Source organism: Dama dama, chromosome X (genome assembly GCF_033118175.1).
Source record: "Dama dama isolate Ldn47 chromosome X, ASM3311817v1, whole genome shotgun sequence".
NCBI classification, from domain to species: Eukaryota; Metazoa; Chordata; class Mammalia; order Artiodactyla; family Cervidae; genus Dama; species Dama dama.
Window position 1 is genome coordinate 104,904,424 of NC_083714.1, and position 24,618 is coordinate 104,929,041.

The following is a 24,618-nucleotide window of genomic DNA, read 5'->3' on the forward strand; positions in this document are numbered from 1 at the left end:
AGCAGGGAATGGGTTGGAAAGTCACAAAGGAAACCACAACACTTTCTTAAGATCTCTTTACAAATATATGACAGACAAGTGTGGGCTCTAGAGGGAGTCCCTTGGTGCACTGCAAGTCCCTCAAACTCTTGAAGCATCAATTTTCCTCCAAGTAAAATGGGAGTAACAATGCCTACCTCACAAGATAGTTGTGAGGAACAGCATTATCTCCTTTTATTTATACAAAACAACCTGGCTTGGCACCTAGCATGTATTAGATATTTGATACATTTTGGTACCTTTCTCCTGCAACCTCATTATCAAATGCAGGACTTCTGACTCACCCTTATACAATAAAAATCCTAACCCCATGTGCATAGTGCTTTACAGTTTAAAAGACACTCATGGCCCAAGATGGCAGCCACCATGAAGAAGGCGGTTGCAGATGTCAGTCTTACAATACACAAATCAGCATGGAATACAAGTAGAATCACAGAACTAAAGGAAGAAATAGAGGTAAAAAAGAAATAACTCCAAAATTTAGAAGATGTTTGTGAGGATATCATGCTTGCAGATGACTGTTTAATGATACCTTATCAGACTGGTAATGTTTTCATTAGCCATGCTCAAGAAGAAATACAAGAAATGTTAGCAGAAGCAAAGAAAAATTTGCAAGAAGAAACTGACACCTTAGAATCCCGAGTGGAATCAATTCAGTAGGCGTTGCTGCTGCTGCTGCTGCTAAGTCACTTCAGTCGTGTCCGACTCTGTGTGACCCCATAGACAGCAGCCCACCAGGCTCCCCCGTCTCTGGGATTCTCCAGGCAAGAACACTGGAGTGGGTTTCAGTAGGTGTTAGCAGATTTGAAAAGTTCAGTTATATGCAAAATTTGGGAGTAACATAAACCTTGAAGGTGATAAAAGTTAAACATTTTATAAAACTTTTAAATGTCTGTTTAATAAACTTGAATATTGTTTAAATAAAATGATAATTTCCCTCTTCAAATGATATGGAAAGCAAAACTTTTTTAAAAATTTTCATTCATTTAATGGAAACTTGCCTATTTTCACGTCTTACTTATTTATTTTGTATTTTTAAAAGAAGACAGTATTCATCTATGTATTTTGCATAACAATTATATCAAGTGTAAGGGCTTTATGTCATGTTATTAAAATCAGTTAAGTAATAAAAAAAAGACATTTGTCCACATGCATTCTCTTGCTGAACTCAAGTCTGTACAAAAGGCAGAGTACAGATCAGCACTATTTTATAGACAGGAGAAATCGAGGTTCAGTGAGGTAAATGGCAGTTTGTCCAAGTGTGAAGGAGACAGAACTAGAACCCAGGTCCCCCGAACTTGGAACTTTGCCCTCCCAATTTTCTCTTATTTTAAGGTTGCAAGAAGGTCCTTCTAAAGGCTTACTTGCTATCATTTATTTCATCCAATAAATTTAATGGCCTCTAGCTCTTGCCTCAGGGTGCTACAAGAGGGGCTCTCTTTGGGATGGGAGAAGATCAAGACAACACAGGGTGGGAACAATCTTTCCTATAGTCAAGGGAACCACACTATTAGCTAGAATTAATCAGCCAAGAACAGTGGACCAGTGACCTTGAGACAGTCCCTTCCTCTTAGGTCAGAGTGTGCCCAATTGTACTGGGTAGGTCTTGATCAGTTGTTTTCAACTTTATTGCTTTTTTCAGCAGCTTCCTGCCTCTTCACTTTCCCAAACAGAATATCACACGAAATTTCAAGATATAATGTACATAAAAGTAGAACTGTTCTGGTCAAAGGAAGGCTACCCCAAGCAGCTTGGCCAAATACAGTTTGCCAACCACTGGACCAGCAGCTTGGGGGAGGGAGGGAGCTTCAGTTCTAACCTTGTAAAATTCTACTCAACTCTGCCACTGATTCCTTAGAGGACTTAAGACTCCCTGGGGCTCAGTTTCCCTATCTGTGGTATGAGATGGTTAGACCAGTTGGTGCCTAAAAGTACTTTTCTGCCTTGTGGTTCTAGGAGAAGGGAGCCCAGCAATCCCTGTTGGTGGAGAACTGTAAAGAGAGACCAAGAAGAACCAAGCCTCATCCTTATGCCCCAGAGAGCCCCCATGCCTCTGATGACTCTGAACTTAACTCTACAGTCAGTTCCTCAAGCACTGGCAGCTGGGAGGGTGGGCAGACAGGCAGGAAGGCGGGCGCCCCACCCTCCCTTGCACAGGAAGCTAGCTACATCCTCTTTTCCCCACCCCAGGCAGCACATCTCCAAAGGTCCCCAGCAGAAGTAGTGGGGGCAGGGAAAAGAAGAGGACGGGGCCAAAAGGAAACTGAACATTCAAATCACCTCAGTGTGCTAGGGAGCCATCTGTAGGGAGGGGACTGACCAGGGCCTGGGAAGAAGCAACAAAGCAACCACATTCTCTACTGGAGCCCAGCTCCCTCGACAAACCCTTGCCCAAATGGCCTATGGCTACAGAGTCACAAGGCATGGGCTGGTACAGCAGGCGCCTGAGCCCACCCACTCCTTGCCACTGGGTTTCTCCAGCCTGAAGAGCTGGTCCTCACTCATAGGTGTTTACAGTTCTTTCTTAGAGTAAGAACACGGACATGTCATGGGTGGGTGGGTGGGTGGGTGTACACATGAATTAACACTTGAGAACAGAAGGGCTCTTCATGCCTCTCAAAGCCAAGGAGGCAGGCATCAACCCACATGGCCACACTACCAGCCCACTTTCCCGCGCCCACCCCCATACCCTGTGACTGGGGCCCAGCCCTCCCCACATCCTGTTCTCAGAGAACATGTGGCTGCCTGGGGAAAGATAATGTCATTACCACACTTCCCCTCCCTGGAGGAGGCTTTGGTTGACTAGGGAGGGAGCTGGAGTAATCTGCTTGATCAAGCTGAAAAATCTGCCATAACCTCCCACTTTCACAGAAAAGGACAGGAAGGGTGACCAGCTAACCATGGGGGCATCTTCCACAATGGAGGATCCATGTGTACAGAAAGATGGTGATGGTCCAAAGTACTTCTGGAAAAATGAATTTTCTGAAGAAACACAAATTGGCAACTTCTATATTTGGAAACAAAGAAAACATGCCAATGTTCTTCCTTGATCAATGAACCAGGAGGTGCAAAACTACAGTAAATTTTTTAAAAGGCTCCCAAATATCACTGAAGTTTCACTACACATGGATTTTAGATGCCAGTATCAACATTTCCGCTAAAGCAACGTGATTTGCACAGGGTCTTAATGGGCCTAGAGTGCTTTGGCCACTGGGTAAAAGAAAATGACTTCAGGCCAATAGTAACAGCTCTCCCAAAAAGATCAGAGGAAGAAATGGAGAGAGGATGCCAGTCTGAGCCCACTCATTGTCCAATTTCCCTTCACTCCTTTCTAACCAGCTGACACCCTGACTCCTCCTTGTCTTCCCTTCCCAGACTATAAGTAGCAAGGAATGTGGCTGAACATTCCATCTGAATGTTCAGGGAGGGCCTCCTCATTCATACAGGGTGAGAAATCAGAAGGCAGATGCCATTCCACAGCAATGCGCCTCACTAAGTGCAGACCTTCAGTGAGTATAATCCTAGACTTAGGTTTATATGGGAGAACTTGGTCAATTACCCCTAAACAAATCATCCCCAGTTGCAACCAACCTGCTGCTTTCTTACACCTAATCTTGCAGCTCAATCTAACTCTAGCACTGATCAAGGAACAAGATTTATCATGTAGGCCTTATGGAAACACCAACTCTTAGCACCCATTTCAAGTGGATGTGTTAAAAGCTGAAAAGTGGCATCTGGTGTCATACCTGCCCTAGGGTACCTCTGTTTGTAGCCACAGTCTTCACTTTTGTTATAGTCACCTTCCTGAAAGCAGAGTTATAGAGAGCCCAAGTAATGTCCTTGAGTTCTGTGCATCTATGACTGTTTTAGAAAAGTTTTAGGGAACAGGGAGGGGAGCAGTCAGTAAGAGAACAGAGACATGACATCCAGCTTATTAGTTATGGTTCCTACACAGTTAACATAACTTCTCTAAAAGGTGGCTTTGTATTTTTTGAGTTGATAAAGCCACATCTTGCCCTCCAAACCACAAACTCAGCTACTAATTTACTAAGACCAGTAGAAACTGTTTAACTTTATCCAACCAACAATACCAGGGTTTTTAGCGCCCCTACCACCAGAAACTTACAAATTTTGTATCCCCTAATGCTAAGGTGAGCATGTATGAAATCACTTACTCCAAACACATACATCCATCAGAGTTCTTCAGGTAGAGTAAGAAGCATCCCTACCCTAACTTTGGTTTACTTTCTTTAGATAGCAGCAAGGAAAAGGTCCACTACAGTCTCTACAGAAATTACCCAGCAGCCTCACAGGCAATAAATGATGTTCCATAATCCAAACTGAGCCCAAAACTTTACCTATGATTCTAATAAGGCCTAGAAAAGCAAACAGGGCCAAACTTTACCTACCTCAGGTGTTTCAGAAAGGACCTCTACTCACATATATACACATGCTTGTTCCACACACCACTAACTTATAAGACACCCAGCATGGACCAGGCCATGAGATGATGATTCTAAAGTTTGCACATGTACATATGTGAAAGTAAATAAGCAAGCATGTGAGAGTATTTCTTGTAGGGGAGGGGTTGCAAGTAAATGTTGGACAGGGCTTCTCAGGTGGCTCAGTGATAAAGAATCCACCTGCCAATGCAGGAGACACAGGAGATGTGGGTTTGATGCCTGGGTTGGGAAGATGGACTAGAGGAGGAAATGGCAACCCACTCCAGTATTCTTGCCTGGAAAATCCCATGGACAGAGAAGCTTGGCGGGCTACACTCCATGGCATCACAAAGAGTCAGACATGACAGTGACTGAGTATGAGTATGTACCACATACTCTTGTACAGCAAGAGCAGTGATAGAGGTAATCAGAGGGAACTGTGGAAACATAAAGGGGACCCAGGCTATAATGGAGAAGGCAGGAAAGCAGTTTTCTAGAGAAAGAGCAGACCTGTCCTGAATGATAAAAATATTTTCACAGGAAAAATATGTTAAAGGGAAAGGGAAGCTCAAGGTATTCCAGGTAGACAAATAGCCTGTACAAAGACACAGAGGAAAGAAACATGATGTTCAAATGCCACAGGAAAACTTACAATTCATGAAATCCCTCCCAAAAGTACAAAGTTAAGGGTCAAGGCCTCCTTGCCCAGCTCCCTGACCTTCTTGCCAGAAACTATCAGAAGAGAATACACTGGAGACCTTTCCACCACCACAGTATTGAACAGCAGTTCATCAGATGTGGGGAGGGGTGTGCCACAAGCAGAGACAGAAACCCCTGAAGACAAAGCCAGCCAAGGTGGCCTAATATACAAGATATATGTTGGAAGCTGGCTTTTTTTCCCGCACAGTCCCACTGAGGTACCAACTTAGCTTAATGAGGACTCCCTACCCTAGCTTCCACAAACCTTGGGGGAACCACTCTCCAGATCTTGAGAGATCCCACTACAACCCACTTTCAGTCCATATAGAAAGCCTGTCTACTCACGGGCATATCTGGAAGGGTGACCAGACTAAGACCCCCCTGTACCTTACCACACACACACACACACACACACACACACACACACACACACACACAATGGAAGTAAAAGCTACCAGCACAGCAAGGGCTACCAGCACAGCCTCAGCTATGGCTGTCTGGCTTCTGCAAAGGGGCAGGGACCCACTGAATTCACAAACTGTTTTGCCTTCTTGAGTAAGGGTTCCTCTAACCATTTTCCCCTCTGCACATTCTATCTTTTACCCATCCCACAACCACCCTATCTAACCTGGGTCTCATAACACCTCTTCTCCTTTACCCTACTCCCTCATATTGGGAGTTTCAAGGCTCCCCAGAGCTGGGGTTCTTTGCAGAGCAAAAGATATACCCACATAAATTCTTATATCGTTTCCCCTCAACAGGCTGCAGTGAAAGATAGTACAGTGCAGGGAGCACATTTACAAATTAGAGGAAAAGCCTAAACTAGGGTCCTAAAATTATTTTATCTCAAATATTTAAAAAGAGCAAAATACAATGAAATAAATTAAGAGAAACAGGGCTTTTATCAAGCACCTTCAATATGCCAGACATGCTGCATGAGCTCTTTTCTCTCTCCTAAATTCCAAGGAAGTAGGTATCATTTTTATCTTCATTTTAAAGATGAAAGACTTCCCTGGTGGTACAGTGGATAAGAATGCAAGGGACACGGGTTTGATCCCAGGTCCAGGAAGATTTCACTTGCCACAGAGCAACTAAGCCCATGGGTCACAACTACTGAGCCTGGGCTCTAGAGCCCACGTGCTGCAACTACTGAAGCCTGCATACCTAGAGCCTGTGCTCCACAACAACAGAAGCCACTGCAATGAGATACCCATGCACTCCATTTGTCCCAACAAGAGAAAACCTCTGAACAGCAATGAAGACCCATCACAACCAAAAATAAATAAATAAATAATAAAATGAATAAAGTTATTTAAAAAATAAAGATGGAAAATTAAAATTCAGAAGACTAACTACCTTACTCAAGGTCATGCAGCTATAAATAATGGTTGAAAATATTTCTACACAATTGGCCCACTTAATTTATCTTATGGCTACCATCCTCCTTTTTCAAGTCACCTTGAACAATACTGACCACACACCCTCCCAAAGAAGTCATGAGAAAAACATGAGGCAACTCTACTTGGAATGCTCACCATTAACTGTCACCTTAAAACCATTTAAGCTAACCTCATTCACTGACTATTCACAAATACGCTTTAGTCCCTAAAGAGTCATATCTTTACACATTCCACAAGTCTTCTATACTGTTGGGTAGAGGTGTAGGGCTTTGGGGACAGAATGGAAGGAGACAGGAGGAGCAGCCCTGGTTACCCTCAGGAAGCTCAATGGTTGAGCTGTCCAGGTCTAAAGGAGCATAGACAGGGGAACTACAATCCTAGGTGTGTTTGGAGAAGGGTGGGGCAGCAAAAGAGAGAAGAGAAAACATTCTAAAGCAGATCTGGTGCAACACCTCTTATAATCCTGACTTTTCCAGGAGAATGACTCAGCCTTGGCACCATACTCTCTCCATTCTCAGGCACTTGGCAAGAATAGGCATGGGTGCCTAAACAGGCATGTACCCACATAAACACACAACAGTTAACAAAATGCAAACCTCCAGGACGCTGGATGTAAGGGCTCCAGATGGAGCTTAGAATGCCTCCCTGTCTGGATAAGAGCTACACTCTGATATCACCCCTACAACAGGTATTCTCAGTAGCTTGCTCTAAAAGTACCCAGGATTCCTTCTGTTCAGGCATAATCTGGAAAGAACACAAAGGAGGCACCTTCTTAAAAAGTTACGCTTGATTGTAGGAGGCTAAATAGCCAGGGATGAAGTGTGGGGGGGAGGAGCAGGAAGAGTTAGCCCCAGCTCCTAATCCCCTGTCGTATTCAACTTTGGACTTTTGTGATTTTGTTTTCAAATCTCTGTAATTACCATCAACAGGAGCTGCTTACTTATAAGATTTAGGGCGATCTGAGATGAAAAGCTAAGTCTTACACAGGAAGAGAGAGGTTGAGGAGAGCATCATGTGTCAGGTTCTTTCTCCTCCAAGAATACAATCCTAATTCTAACCCCTAGTGACTAAGACACCAAGTATACACCAGGAGATACAGTGGTTTTGTTAATTAGCATCCAACACAGAAGGGGCTAGCTACAAACATCTCAGTCATAAATCAAGAGAGCCAAAGGCCTACCATGTGCTTGGCTCAAGAAAGAGAAACTACGAATTTATAAGAAATTGGTGTATGATAAATTGGTAGTATAAAGTACAACAGGTTGGCAAACTGTTTCTATGGGCCACATACGGTCTCTGTTGCATAGTCCTCTTTTTTTCTCTTTAACAATGCTTTTAAAATGTGAAGCCTATTCTTAAAAAATCAGGTCTCACAGACAAGTTTGCTAATTGCTAGACTAGACTAGTAACTCCATTCACTATCTGCAAGACCTCAAACCTGAACCAATAGCTCCTTCACATTCTACTTTCCATAGAAGATGGGCAGCAAGAGTCTTATCTGAAACTTAACCAAAGAAAACTGGACCAGATCATCATACACAGTAGCCCATTCCCTTCCTATGTAAGGATATTGGGGGGAGGGGAGATAATAAGCTTAGACCACTAACCATCTATTTCTGAAAGGCTCATTCACATATCAGAAGGGCCCTGTGCCAAGTTGAACCCCCTCAATAACAGGCCCCAGACCAGGGGCTGAGTCAGTGATAGCTTGATCCCTAGGCCTCTGGCTCAAACATCTGGTCTTGAAGAGCAAGAGGCATGTATGAAGAAGAAAGAAGAAGGAGACCCTCCCAGCCAGCCTATTGAGGGCTCAAGAAACAAAGGGACATATGTGGCTTGCTTCCCTCCCTATCCCCTTAGAAAACATTTGGAGAATAAAAGGAAATCAAGTTGGAGCTGCCAAACTCAGTGGGAGGGAGAGCTAAGAATGAAACTAATGCCAACCACAAAACTGCAAGGATAAAGATCCCTATTAGTGGCCAACATTGCACACAAGCCTTTCTCCTCTGGACGTCTAGGAACTTCAGGGTCCAGTTAGCATTTCTCTCACAAGGAAGTAGTAAAAAGAAACAACCATTCAGGAATGTCCACCTTCTAACCTCCCACTCCATGCCCTGACTCCTCATATTTGCCCTCTAGTAGGAAAACAAACAAACAAACATATATTTGAAAGCATGTGTACCCTAAAAGTCAACTAATACTAAGAACTGTGGGCTTCTGGATACAAGGGATGCCACTGACAGCCAATGTTCAGATACAGCCCTTTCCTCTTCACTAGGTTTCAGATTCTTCCCCCAGGAAATAGAAGGTTTCCAGAGAAACTAGCCTGACTCAAGGGAGGGAACAGGAGAAGGAATGCCTTCAAATCAATTTAGCAGCTATTGAGCACCTGCAAAGTGTGGGGCAGGGTACTACAGAATATGGAGATTAAGAGAATACAGAGATTCCAACAATCTCTGAGAATACACAGAATACAGAGCTTATAACAAGCCCTTATTTCAAAGGGTTCCTCATCTACTAGTGAAAAAATGTAATGAGTAGATCCCACAGAATGCAGTGTGTGCTATATTTACCCAAAAGCTCCCAGTCACCATTCTCTTCAAATCAAAAGTTCCTTTGGAGGCTGGGGCAGGGAGAAAAGAAACCAAGATATCCTCAAAGTGCTGCCTCGTTCTCCACTAAGTACCTTCATGTGCTCCTGGAGAGTCTAGGAACAAAGTCCTTTTCCTATCATAAAAGGAATTTATTCTTTAATTGAGGTACCACATACAAAACAATGGAAAATAATAAAAGACCAGACTGTGATATGGTGCCAGGGCTTATGACAGAGCTTGGTGTACTCTGAAAGTATAGGAGCAGCAGGGACTGGGACCTAGTCAGATGTAAAGGCTATCCACCTTAAGCAGGAAGGAAAGAATCAGCAGTCTTCAGATCCAAAGCACCTTACCGTGGACACAGGGCAGGGTCCCAGCCCAGCGCTTCTATTTGTAACTGAGGAATGAGGTCACCACGTCCTTGGGCTCTTACTCACCAACTCTCTGTAATGTTCCCACTAACTGAATGCCTTGGTGCCCACAGCATTACTCACTTTCCATCCTGCCCTATCTTTTCTCCCACCACCAGTATGCACATGCCCAGACACTGAATTTGAGCTCTAAAGAGAGCTGCTTACTTCCCTGGGGTCCAGTTAGTTTTTTGAACCTCACCCCTTCCTCTAGTACTTGGGACAGGTGACATGGTGCATAACTCCCATCTCATCCAGGCCCCAAAACCAAGTTTAAAGGATTCCTGAATGAGCTGTCTGGGTCACCTTTACTTCCAGCTACAAATGGAGTGGAAAGAGCCCTAGACAGTCTCAGCTCAGCTCAGCTATATTCATGCTGTGTGGGCACCAGTATGGACCTCCATTTCTCAGGCTTAGTTTTCTCAGATGTAACATGGAGAGGCTTCAAAATTAGAATATCCTAGGGGAGCTCTTAAAAAAATACTGGTGCCCAAAGCCCTAAGCCAAGACCTGAGTTTACAACATGCTTCCACAAGCTGGCCAAGACCAACTAACTGTATAGGCAAGCTGGACTTTCCCACTGGATCAGAAGGCTGGTCCCGTGAAGAACTCAACACTCTGCTATAAGGAAGGCAGACCTAACAGTTAAACTCCACCTTCATTCTAGCCCTTAGGGCCACTAGGGTCTTGAGTTCAAATTTCCCACTTTTCCTAACCTTGTTTCAAATCCACAAGGGAAAAAAAAAAAACTAAAATGTGTCAACACTAGTAAATTCAACCTCACATGCTTTGACATTAAGCAAGCATTATAAATTTTCCTTCTTTTGAAGGATCAGGCCTATCTGCCGTTACAAAACGTGTTTTTCTATTTGCCTCCAAGAACCTCACACTACACAATAGGGATGGTGACAAAGGAAAGCTGTTTCCACAGCCTTTGACTGTTCTAGTGACATATTTCCTAGTGACAGTGTCACATTCCTGAGGGCTTACCAACTACTTGTGACCAGGGCTTACACCAAACTGTCTACCTCATGATATCATCCTACTGCCTGTTTCTGGTGGGCTCCCCAAGAACTACCTTTCCAGAGCACCTCTTCCCTCCTTACCCAGATCAGGCCATGTCTGACTCCTGCCACCCTTGCCTGCTTAACCCTCCACCCAATTATACTCCATAACATTTCCAAAGCCTTTCTATGAAGGTTTATCCTCTAAAGCCAGGTAGAGCTGATCACTCTCAACCTCTCAGAGCTAGTAGAATTGCCATTTGGCCCAGTATCACACAGAATGAGAGCATATCTGAGATGTGTGCCACAAACCCCCTACCCAAGGTGGGGCAGACCAGGCACAGTTACTGAGGGAATGCAACATCTCTGAATAAGTTACAGCCTTTCAGAGCAGGAATGGCCCTGACATTAACCAAACCAATTCTTTGTAGAATATACCATAGTCCCAAAAGGGCAAAGGCCTGGCCAAGATTGCTCTGGGAAGCTAGAAGCAGAGCTCAGACTAAACTCCAGTTCTTCAACTCCAGAAGAATGCTTTTTCCACAATTCCCCAATAACTCTTCCACTCAACAAGTTGAACCAATGCTCATATTCCCACCAAGGTCCAAACAAGACCCTATGTTAGCTAGGCCTAAGCAATCCTCAAAGAATTCTCACTTCCTAACAAGCAACATCTATGCGTCCAAGAGCAAAGCAAAGTCATGTAAATTATTGGCCCAATCAGCTGGAAAGCTCGACCAGCCCTGAAGACAGTGGTCTGACATCAGCAAGGTCTGACATTAGCAGCTGACAGAAAGCCAACTGCAAAACAAGTGTCAGGCGAGGCCTCAAGCAGGCAGAACATGAACAATATGGCAGGTGGACATCCACTCAGAGACCCCAACTACTGTAATTCTCTCTAAATTTTTTTCTTCACTCATGATATTTTTTTGTTGTTGTTTAGTCACTAAGTCATGCCTGACTCCTCTGCAACCCCATGGACTGTAGCCCGCCAGGCTCCTCTGTCCATGGGATTCTCCAGACAAGAATACTGGAATGGGTTGCCATTTCCTCCTTCAGGGGATCTTCCTGACTCAGGAATCGAACCCACATCTCTTGTGTCTCCTGCATTAGTAGGCAGATTCTTTACCACTGAGCCACCAAGGAAGCCCCATGATATTTTAGGAGAGACTAAAGGGAAGTTTAGCAACTATTAGAACAGGGAAAGGGCCTAATGTTTAAAGCTGCAACTTCTTTTCTAGCCTCATAACTTTGGCTTAATCATGACTACAGCTTAAGTCCAGGCCTTTATGAAACAATACTCATTTCCCTGTTTTACGCCCTCTACACCATGCAGTCTAAAGTCTAAGACTTCTGTCTCCCACTCAAGTCCTGTTTCCCTTATTCATTAGCTGAGTGCTTTCTGCAGTCACTTAACCTCTCTGAGCCTCAGTTTCCCCATACAAAAAGCAGGGTTAATCATTCCTAACTTGCTAACTGAAGAGAGTTAATGAGTATCAAATGACATAATAATTATAGTGGTAAAAAGGGTTTTGGCAACAACAATGCATATCACAAATATAAAGAATTATCAGTATTTGGGTTAAGGGCTTTCATTCTTTTGGTCCATACATGGACTTAGTATAGCTAGGAACATTGAAAAGTAATTTCAGAACAATGCCAGCCAACCTATAAAGGAATTCCTTCAATTCATATCTGATAAGGCTGTTTTAAACAGGGAACTACTTGGAAAGCAGACAGCTACTCCCTGAAATCAGCAGTAGCGATCTAACCACTTTAAGAATTTTTTTGGAAATATTTACATAACTATGTCTTGTTTGGACTATTACAAGAGCCAAGGGAGTTTGCATTCCCTGGGCTCATATGGCTTAGGTCAGGCAGTCCACACATAGCTAGGAGAAGAATGTTTTTGTTATGGAGAGTTGAGAGGTAGTTATGTGGCAATACATCATTGGTCCCAAAGGGTCTATAAATGATCTATTCTATAGAAGTAAAGTTTTCCTGATAACTGAGGCTTACTCTTTTAAGGATCAGAACCATTCTTAATGGTGAAGTGAAAGTCTTATCCATTGATCACATTTTACTGCCTTTGTCAACAGAGGGTGTAAAAATATGATTTATGCTTCTCTGAACACCTGAATCCTATATGCTTGCTTTTCTATTGAACTAACATTCATCGGCTTTTTAATGTTATCCAAGTTTTCCATCAACACTGAGGATTATCATCTCTACTTTATCAGTGAAGAATGGTAGGTTCAAAGAGGTTAAGGGACTTCCAAAAGGTCACATAACCAATAAATGTTGAAAACACAGATCTTCCTACAAGCCTGGAGTACAATAAATGCCTAAAGATACTTTGGATCCAAGCCTTCTCAAGTAGCCCAAGAAATACTTTAAAATGTCATTTCCTTTCCCTTTTTAGAATATGACCTCAGACCCTTGCTCTCCCTGCCCCATGAGGATTCAGAAAGCTCCAATCACTCAACTTGCAGGCAGCTTCCTGTTTGTCTAAAGGGGAAGACAATAATGCCTGCAGTGGCCTGTAGTAGGCCTGGTCTAGTCAAGGTCAACCTCTAATGGCAGAGCATCCAGGACTGAAAGCTCGGCAAGCATAAGCTCTGCTCGATGCACTGTGAAAGTCTGGGAACTAAGAAGAAAAGAGAAGGGTGGGGCATGTTATGACTGGGCAGAAAAGAGCCTGCAATTCTGGTAATCCTGCTTCTCCTTGCCTGATCTGGCTTCTTCAACATGATCAATACTCTCAAACTAGCAAGCTTCTAAGAACAGGAATGGTTACTAGGCTAGACTTTTTTTTTTTTTAATATACTATGTACAGATCACTCACCTAGAGCCAGACATCCTGGAATGTGAAGTCAAGTGGGCCGTAGGAAGCATCACTACAAACAAAGCTAGTGAAGGTGATGGAAATCCAGTTGAGCTATTTCAAATCATGAAAGATGATGCTGTGAACGTGCTGCACTCAATATGCCAGCAAACTTGGAAAACTCAGCAGTGGCCACGGGACTAGAAAAGGTCAGTTTTCATTCCAATCCCAAAGAAAGGCAACGCCAAAGAATATTCAAACTACCACACAATTGCACTCATCTCACAAGCTAGTAAAGTGATGCTTAAAATTCTCCAAGCCAGGCTTCAGCAATACGTGAACCATGAACTTCCAGATGTTCAAGCTGGTTTTAGAAAAGGCAGAGGAACCAGAGGTAAAATTGGAAACACCTGATGGATCACCGAAAAAGCAAGAGAGTTCCAGAAAAACATCTATTTCTGCTTTATTGATTGACTATGCCAAAGCCTTTGACTGTGTGGATCACAATAAACTGTGGAAAATTCTGAGAGATGGGAATACCAGACCACCTGACCTGCCTCTTGAGAAACCTGTATGCAGGTCAGGAAGCAACAGTTAGAACTGGACATGGAACAATAGACTGGTTCCAAATAGAAAAGGAGTACGTCAAGGCTGTATATTGTCACCCTGCTTATTTAACTTATATGCAGAGTACATCATGAGAAACACTGGGCTGGAGGAAGCACAAGCTGGAATCAACATTGCTGGGAGAAATATCAATAACCTCAGATATGCAGATATGCATACCACCCTTATGGCAGAAAGTGAAGAAGAACTAAAGAGCCTCTTGAGGAAAGTGAAAGAGGAGAGTGAAAAAGTTGGCTTAAACCTCAGCATTCAGAAAACTAAGATCATGGCATCTGGTCCCATCACTTCATGGCAAATGGATAGGGAAACAGTGGAAACAGTGTCAGACTTTAATTTTTCTGGGCTCCAAAATCACTGCAGATGGTGATTGCAGCCATGAAATTAAAAGACGCTTGCTCCTTGGAAGGAAAGTTATGACCAACCTAGACAGCATATTATAAAGCAGAGACATTACTCTGTCAACAAAGGTCCATCTAGTCAATGCTATGGTTTTTCCAGTGGTCATGTATGGATGTGAGGGTTGGACTATAAAGAAAGCTGAGCGCTGAAGAATTGATGCTTTTGAACTGTGGTGTTGGAGAAGACTCTTGAGAGTCCCTTGGACTGCAAGGAGATCCAACCAGTCCATTCTAAAGGAGATCAATCCTGGGTGTTCATTGGAAGGACTGATGCTGAAGCTGAAACTCCAATACTTTGGCCACCTGATGCGAGGAGCTGACTCATTGGAAAACACCCTGATGCTGGGATTGAGGGCAGGAGGAGAAGGGGACGACAGAGCATAAGATGACTGGATGGCATCACTGACTCAATGGACGTGGGTTTGGGTGTACTCTGGGAGTTGGTGATGGACAGGGAGGCCTGGCATGCTGCGGTTCATGGGGTCGCAAAGAGTCAGACACAACTGAGCGACTGAACTGAACTGAACTGAACAGTTGACCCTGAACAACATGGTTTTGAACTGTGCTGGTCCACTTAATAAGCATATTTTTTTCCAATAAATACATATTACAGTACCATACAGTCTGTGGTTGGCTGAACCTGTGGTTGATTGGTTGAATATGCGGGTGTAGAACCAAGGATATTGAGGGCCAACTGTAATACAGAATAGTAACGCATATATATGGAATTTAAAGAGATGGTAACGATAACCCTATATGCAAAACAGAAAAAGAGACACAGATGTACAGAACAGACTTTTAAACTCTGTGGGAGAAGGCGAGGGTGGGATGCTCTGAGAGAACAGCATTGAAACAAGTATACTCTCAAGGGTGAAACAGATCACCAGCCCAGGTTGGATGCATGAGACAAGTGCTCAGGGCTGGTGCACTAGGAAGACCCAGAGGGATGGGATGGAGAGGGAGGTGGGAGGGGGGATAGGGATGGGGAAGACATGTAAATCCATGGCTGATTCATGTCAATGTATGGCAAAAACCACTAAAATAAAATAAAATAAAATAAAGTTATACGGAGAATTTCAACTGGCAGTACATGGGTGGGGGAGTGGGGTGCCTTGAACTCCCTATTGTTCAAAGGTCAACTGTATTTATTTGCATTTCAAAAATCACTCTTTCTCAACTCTTCAATTAGATGCCTCAGCTATAGTGGAACACTCTGCAAAATTCCAATGTGCTGCCACCTGGATAAGATCCCTGGTAAGTATGGGATGAGCAGATTCTAATCCAACTTCACTATTCTTCTCTGGGGAAGGCTGGAAAGGCATGTGCACACCAACAAAGTGCACACACACACATACACACACACAGCTTCTTTCCTCAACCCCAGATAGCTACCGCAGCCCAGAGGTGGTCTGAGGAACAGGGTTCTCAGTCATGTACTATTTGGAATCAAACTACTCCAAATTGGCAAAACCACAGAAAAGGGAGGGGGGCTACTTTAAGCACAGGGAAGTGGTTTACCCTACTATTCCCGGCAAATCTGAGGTTCCTGATATCATATCACAAAAAGAATTCAGTGACAAAGTTATAGATAAGAAGTGGATTTATTTAAAGAAAAACAACTCCACAAAGAATGAGCCATCTCAGAAAGCAAGAGAGCCCTGAAATATGGCAGTTAGTTTTTATGCATTGGGTAATTTCTTAGGCTACTGAGTCAGAGGATTATCCCAATTATTTTGGGGATGGGGTGGGGATTTCCAGGAACTGGGCCACTGCTGACTTTTTGGCCTTTCATGCTTAGCCTCAGAACTGTCAGACTTTATTTTCTTGGGCCCCCAAAAATCAGTGCAGATGGTGACTAGCAGCCATGAAAGTAAAAGGCACTTGCTCCTTGGAAGAAAAGCTATGACAAACATAGATAGCATATTAAAAAGCAGAAACATTACTTTGCCATCAAAGGTCTGTATAGTCAAAGCTATGATTTTCCAATAGTCATGTATGGATGTGAGAGTTGGACCATAAAGAAGGCTGAATGCTGAAGAATTGATGCTTTTGAGCTGTAGTGTTGGAGAAGACTCTTGGACTGCAAGAAGATCAAACCAGTCAATCCTAAAGGAAATCATCCCTGAATATTCATTAGAAAGACTGATACTGAAGCTCCAATACTTTGGCCACCTGATGGGAAGAGCAAACTCATTAGAAAAGAGCCTGATGCTGGGAAAGATTGAGGGCAGGAGGAGAAGGGGACAACAGAGGACAAGATGGTTGGATGGCATCACTAACTCAATGGACATGAGTTTGAGCAAGCTCTGGGAGATGGTGATGGACAGGGAAATCTGGCATGCTGCTGTCCATGGGGTCACAAGAGTTGGACAAAACTGAGACTGAACAACAACAACAGAAATGTCATGTTGTTGGTGGATGTGTCATTTAGCATGCTAATGTATTACAATGAGTAATGATGACACTCAAGATCTACTGGAAAGCAAATCTTCCACCATCCTGGACCTAGTTGGTTCTAACCAGCTTTGGTCCTATCCTATGGCTATATCATTATTTTATAGATTGTGCCCTTCCACCTTCCCTCTTGTTTCACTACCACCAATCACCCCACTAAGATAACTTAAGCATGGGTGAAATCACAGCAACCTCTAAAAGTGGGGCCTACAGAGCTTGAAAAGGGGAACCACTATCATCTTATACTTTATCCCAACAAAAACATCCACAACTCCTACCTTCTCCAGAAATCCTTCTCTCTCAGGTCTCAGGTAGGCAAACCCTTACAGTGCTCTGTTTATTTTTCATTCAATGAAGAATATGAGCCCTTTTCATTTGTGAAAAAACTTTTAAATGCTTTTAAGTGTTCTACTCACTTGATAAACTGATTATTAATGAGCCCACATAGATGATAAAATCTGATTTGATATGAAAAGATGCGTACCACGTGGTAAGTTTAAAAAACAAGTAGTTAAACAGTATGGATTTGTATTATGTTTGTATTTAAAGTTCTATCTGTATAAATGTATTTAAAAAGGAGTCTAAGTTCACATTAACTAACTAGTTCACACAAATGTTCACATCTATTTCTGCTTTATTGACTATGCCAAAGCCTTTGACTGTGTGGATCACAATAAACTGTGGAAAATTCTGAAAGAGATGGGAATACCAGACCACCTGACCTGCCTCTTGAGAAATCTGTATGCAGGTCAGGAAGCAACAATTAGAACTCGACATGGAACAACAGACTGGTTCCAAATAGGAAAAGGAGTATGTCAAGGCTGTATATTGTCACCTTGCTTATTTAACTTATATGCTGAGTACATCATGAGAAATGCTAGGCTGGATGAAGCACAAGCTGGAATCAAGACTGCCAGGAGAAATATCAATATGCAGATGACACCACCCTTATGGCAGAAAGTGAAGAAGAACTAAAGAGTCTCTTGATGAAAGTGAAAGAGGAGAGTGAAAAAGTTGGCTTAAACCTCAACATTCAGAAAACTAAGATCATGGCATCTGGTCCCATCACTTCATTTCAAATAGATTGGGAAACAGTGGAAAAAGTGGCTGACTTTATTTTTCTGGGCTCCAAAATCACTGCAGATGGTGAATGCAGCCATGAAATTAAAAGATGCTTGCTCCTTGGAAGGAAAGTCATGACCAACCTAGATAGCTTGTTAAAAAGCAGAGACATTACTTTGCCAACAAAGGTCCATCTAGTCAAGGCTATGGTTTTTCCAATAGTCATGTATGGCTGTCAGAGTTGGACTATAAAGAAAGCTGAGTGGTGAAGAATTGATGCTTTTGAACTGTGGTGTTGGAGAAGACTCTTGAGAGTCCCTTGGACTGCAAGGAGATCCAAACAGTCCATCCTAAAGGAGATCAGCCCTGGGTGTTCACTGGAGGGACTGATGTTGAAGCTGAAACTCCAATACTTTGGCCACCTGATGCGAAGAGCTCACTCACTGGAAAAGACCCTGATGCTGGGAAAGATTGAGGGCAGGAGGAGAAGGGAACGACAGAGGATGAGATGGGTGGATGGCATCACCAACTCAATGGACATGGGTTTGGGTGTACTCTGGGAGTTGGTGATGGACAGGGAGGCCTGGCATGCTGCAGTTCATGGGGTCACAAAGAGTCGGACACGACTGAGCGACTGAACTGAACTGAATTGCTCCTCAAATTAGCCTACCTTTATTAAAACAGAAAAGCCTACCTTTATCAAATCTGCAAAGATGGGCAGTCTGGAACCTAAGGCAGCCTGGATGATGGTGGCAGTAGTGGTAACAACAGGAACAACAGCAGAATACAGCTGCTAGGTACCCCAACATAATGATCTATAGGATTTCCCTGCTCTCCTCCTGGAACTATGTCTGGCTTTACCCATCTCTTAGCAGAGAAACCAACTCAATCCTTAAACCACAGGAGCACAAACTTCTCAGGATTAGATTACCCAGTGCAGTCCTGCCTGCTGGCCATGCCACAATGAGCAGCTGTTGTTGTTCAGTTGTTCAGTCGTGTCTAACTCTTTGCAATCCCATGGAGTACGGCACAGCAGGTTTCCCTGTCCTTCACCATCTCCCAGAGCTTGCTCAAACTCATGTCCATTGAGTCAGTGATGCCACGCAACCATCTTGCCCTCTGTCGTCCACTTCTGCCTTCAATCTTTCCCAGCATCAGGGTCTTTTCTAATGAGTCAGCTCTTTCCAGAGAGAGAGTGGCCACCACTTTCATCAGGTGGCCAAAATATTGGAGCTTCAGCTTCAGCATCAGTCCTTCCGAAGAACATTCAGGATTGATTTCCTTTAGGATTGACTGGTTTGATCTCCTTGTAGTCCAAGGGACTCTCAAGAGTCTTCTCCAACACCACAGTTCAAAAGCATCAATATTTTGGCACTCAGCCATCTTTATGGTCCAACTCTCACATCCATACATGACTACTGGAAAAACCATAGCTTTGACCATATCAACCACTCCTGGCAAAGTAATGTCTCTGCTTTTTAATATGCTATCTATGCTTGCCATAGCTTTTCTTCCAAGGAGCAAGTGTCTTTTAATTTCATTGCTGCAGTGACCATCTGCAGTGATTTTGGATGCCAAGAAAATAAAGTCTGTCACTGTTGCCATTGTTTCCCCACCTATTTGAAAGAAAGTGATGGGACCAGATGCCATGATCTTAGTTTTTTGAATGCTGAATTTTAATCCAGCTTTTTCACTCTCCTCTTTCACTTTCATCAAGAAGCTCTTTAGTTCCTCTTCGGCTTCTGCTATAAGGGTGGTGTCATGAGCAGTACACATACAAAAAAGCAAAAAATTTAAAAAGCTGGGTAATTCTTGGTGCTCCAGGGCCAAATTCTGGGTTGCTTCACAAAGACATATAAAAATGCTTACATAGCTACCTGTTAGACTCCACTAAAAACTTTGATTTAAATACTCTCCCTTGTTGTGAACACTTCTGTATTGTGTGGAGACATGGCAAAAGGGAATGGAAATTAGTTATGAACAAGCTAGCCACTCACAGGTAAACAGGTTGTTCAAGGTACAAAAAAGGGAAAAATTCCTCCCCATTTCTAGGCACTATTTAACTCCATTCTGCCAGGGCCCAGCTAGGTTTGCATTAGGTAATTTCCAGTGGGTCCCTGAAACTGTTGTTTGTCTTTCTAGTAGACCTAAACATAGGAGTCTGTGCAAGACAATTCCAATTTGACAACAGTAGCTATTAACATATTTATTGAACAAATTAACAGTGAGCTAAGCTGATAGATGGCTGGATAGCATCACTGACTCGATAGACATGAGTTTGAGTAAACTCCGGAAGTTGATGATGGACAGGGAGGCCTGGAGTGCTGTGATTCATGGGGTTGCAAAGAGTCAGACACGACTGAGTGACTGAACTGAACTGAACTGAAGCTGATAGAAGGGGGAGACAGAGGATGAGGCAATTGCATGCATCACTGACTCAATGGACATGAGTTTAAGCAAATTGCAGGAGATAGTGAAGGACAGGGAAGCTGGACATGCTGCAGTTCATGGGATCACAAAGAGTCAGATTCAACTTAGCAACAACAAGCCAATAGAATGAAAAGAATACATTCCTGAGAGTCTTGGCTTAAAGACTGGCTTCTGCCCCTGACTCACTGCATGACCTTGAGCAAGTCTCTTCCCCTTTTTGTGTTTTATAGTTGACCAGCAGATCTTCCATAAGTTCAGGTAACATGCTTCCTTTATAAAACATACAATTCTGCGGCGGATTCGGGGTTTTCAGATGGCCAGGACAGCAGGAAGGAGTTGTGGGTAGTATGTGGAGAAAGCAAAAACCACACTAGGTGGAGGAGAATCTCTATCCAAAGACCTTAAAGCTCTCCATGAGCTGTTTGCACAAGACAGGTGGGACGGGCAGGCCTTTGAAGAACATATGAGGACATGAGTTCTGTCCTTCTAACAGTACTTGGCTGATTTGAGGCCAGAAGGCCTGAAAGGTGACCAGTTTTAGTATAGCTTCTATAAATACTTACACCTCCAGCTGAAGAGATGTTAGAAGACCCTCTACACTAGTACCACTCATTTGTTGCTGAAGAGAAGATGGTACCTCCCTCCCTGGCCACTTGTGGCCATTTTTGAGTAGGGTTGTACTGGGGCGATTTGAAGCCATGTTGTCCAGGTAAGTGGGGAGATGGGACTTCCCTACATATATCCCACTAAAAGCATCAGGCTGTGGGGCACCTATGGGAATGCTTGATCAGGGAAATTATAGCACCAGACATTATGGGCTCAGAAGCTTGTGAATAACTACACAGAGAGAACATACACAGAGGCCAACTGGAACAAAAATTATGGGGTGCCCTAGCTCTACTCTTCCTCCCCTGTGCCCCATACCTCATAGAGCACCTCCAGATGCATTAGTGCCTGAATATTCACCCATAACCCTAAGGAGTAGGGTGCTATCACTCTTTCCATTTTACAGATGGGAAACTGAGAACTGAAATGGTTTGAGAAGTTTGCACTGGTGGGTCAAGGTCAGACAGACTCTCTCTCAGGCCTCTCTTCCCTAAAGGTGCTAATGTACCCTATCCTTCTCCAAGGTGTATTTTCTCTATTATTGGTGCCTATAGTATGTCCTACCAGGTGCTCATCCAACACTGGATCCCTTGCATATATTATTGTTGCATATATTACCCTTCTCCATGTCTGTCACTGACTCTGTGCTCTCCAAAGGCCTGCCCATCCCTAACCATCTCTACCTGAACAACAGCCCTTTCTTGAGGCAAGAAGAGTTAGAAACTTTCAAATCCACAGTTTTGCTAAAGGAGAAAGAATGGGAGCCCAGACGGCTGCAATACCACATGGTAAGTATCATAACAGAAATTCTTACAAAGTACAGTGGGCACACAGAAGATACTGCAACTAATACTACAGGGAGTATTAAAGCATCCAGTGGAGGTGTCACAGAGTAGGTGGAGGTGAGGAAGATACACTTGACATTTCAAGTTGAAAGAAAAAACATATGCTAAAGGTGAAAGATATAAGAGGTATGGCTTACTTGGGGAAATGATCCCACAAAGCTACAGCATAGTTAGTGTACATGTGGGGACAAGTGGGACCTGAGTCTAGAGAGAGAGCTATGATATAGCCAGGTATCAAAGGGCTCTCCATATATACCACACTAAGGGTTTTAGATTTTCTCTTATTCATGTTCACTGCAATGTTATAAATACTGGCAAATGCTGGGAGTAATTTAAATGCCCACCAAAAGCGTAATGGTTAGTACGTTATGACATAGTCATTGGATGAAATTTTGTAAAGGTATTAAAAATGTTCATTTTTAAAAACTAAAGTTCATTTACCTAAGCTTTCAGTGATTGTTTATGTACAATATGATAATACCATAGAAAACTAAGGTACATATGTGAGATGTGATGAGAAAACACATAAATAACAATTGCTATGTTAAAATGGTGGATTTATGGAAGATGTCTCCCTCTATTTGCTAAACTCTGTCATATGCCATGTTGGGTTTTATAAAAACAGGAAGTATAAAAATAACCACTCTTCTTCTATCTGATTCCTCTTGCCTTCTCCCCATCTCTATCCTCTATCAGCTTTCCTGCTCTCCCTCACAAACAGCGTTTCTAATCTACCACCTGAAACTGGAATCCTTAACACATGGAAGGCTCCTAAGAGGGAAAGGCTGCCAGCAAGGTGGCTTCTCCAAGCAGCAAGCTCCTGAATGGGCCAGAGGCCATTCCAGCTTAATGCTGGAGAAGAATCTTCCACCCAAAAGCATTGCCCAGTTTTACCCAACTAAGCCTTCTCTGCCCTAAGAACTTGTTCCCAAAGGAAAGAAGACAGACACAAAGAAGACTTCTATCTTGCCCTCACTTCAGAAGGTTCAGAGCAGGTGAAGAGTACGTTCATGGCCAACTCCTAGGTGGCTGAGATACAGCCTGGGATCCCTGATTTACAAGCAAGTCCTGTACAAAATAGGGCTTCCCCAGTGGCTCAGTGGTAAAGAATCTGCCTGCAATTCAGGAGATGAAGGAGGCATGGGTTCAATCCCTGGGTCAGGAAGATTCCCTGAAGGAGGGCACAGCAACCTACTCCAGTATTCTTGTCTGGAGAATCCCACAGACATAGGAGCCTGATGGGCTACAGTCCATGGGTCGCAAAGACTGAAGTGACTGAGCATGCATGTCCGCACTGTACAAAATGTCAGTAAGGGGAAGAAGGGTAAAAACAGATCCAGCCAAGGGTATACCATCTCCAGTGAACCTCTTATGCCTCATAAGCCCATCATTCCCTCACAAGAAATTCAGAGACCTCTCCCCTTTCATCTATAGATCTAAGACCACCGGGCGCCATATTCACAAAATGCAGGATAAGTTGAAGGCTGAACACTAGGGCTGTGGCAATCTCTCTCACTAGAAATTTCTCCCCTTCACTCCAACCAAGACCACATCACCTAGCTCTCCTGATCCAAGGAAAACACATCAATGACTCAGACAGAAGAAGGGGAAGGGGAGCTTAGCAATTTAAGATGTAGCCAAAAGCAATTTCATAATCCTAAGGAGAGGGATGTTGTAGGGGTAGGGAGTAGGGGAAGTCAAATTTCATTTGCATTTCAGTTTTGGTTTGTTTCTTGGTCTTCCCCTTCCCTACTGGAACAATGACCAATTCAAGGGTCTTCTATTCTTCTTGGAGTCACCAAGGACTCAAAATAGCCAGCGACTATACTTTGCAGGCTGAACTCCAAGGCCCCACACCCATGGCTCTCAGTTAACAGTCATCTCTCCAAGTCAGGATATTCAAGGCAAGCTCTGTCATAGGTTGATCCAATACATTTAAGCAGAGCTCAGTGAAATAGAGAGGACTACTTACACAATGATAGCTGGGAGCAAGGTTGGGGGGAATGACATTCCCAATACCATTCTAAATAAGAAAGAGCAGCTTCACCAAATAGTTTTTGTTCTTTGTCCTATTACACTCTTTCCGTGAACTTCTTATCATCTTCTTAAAGACTAGGCACAAGTAACCAGAATGTCAGAAAAAGTCAATGTTCTCATCCTACAAATGGGAAAACTAAGGCCCGTAAAAGTGACTTGCCCAAGGTCACACAGATTGAGACTAAAAACCATAAATTCTGTTTCAGTCTGTTAGTCTTTTCAATGTACCTTTTCTACTCAAAAGCATTAAAAAAAACAGACAAGTGCTTGAGGCTGTGTCAAAAGCTCAGCTCTTCTAAGCTGGGGTGAGACAGCTCAGGACTGGAGATAAGACTAAGAAGGATGTTGGACCCAGCCCATTCAGAAAAGCCAAGTGAGAAGCCTAGGCATACAAAAGGCACATATAAAGAATTTAGCAACTGGATGGTGTGATCACTCACCTAGAGCCAGACACTCTGGAATGCGAAGTCAAGTGGGCCTTGGGAAGCATCACTACGAACAAAGCTAGTGGAGGTGATAGAATTACAGTTGAGATACTTTAAATCCTAAAAGATGATGTTGTGAAAGTGCTGTACTCAATATGTCAGCAAATTTGGAAGACTCAGCAATGGCCACAAGACTGGAAAAGGTCAGTTTTCATTCAAATCCCAAAGAAAGGCAATGCCAAAGAATGTTCAAACTACCACACAATTGCACTCATCTCACACGCTAGTAAAGTAATGAATGCTCAAAATTCTCCAAGCCAGG

The 24,618-nt window shown here is 43.3% G+C and overlaps 1 protein-coding gene and 1 pseudogene across 1 annotated transcript in view; one reads left to right on the forward strand and one right to left on the reverse strand.

Moving 5' to 3' along the window:
- The window catches only part of MSN (moesin), a 71,456-nt gene that overhangs the window by 35,217 nt on the left and 11,621 nt on the right, over positions 1–24,618 (reverse strand). The window lies entirely within an intron of this gene.
- LOC133052243 (prefoldin subunit 4-like) lies at positions 394–2,025 on the forward strand (annotated as a pseudogene).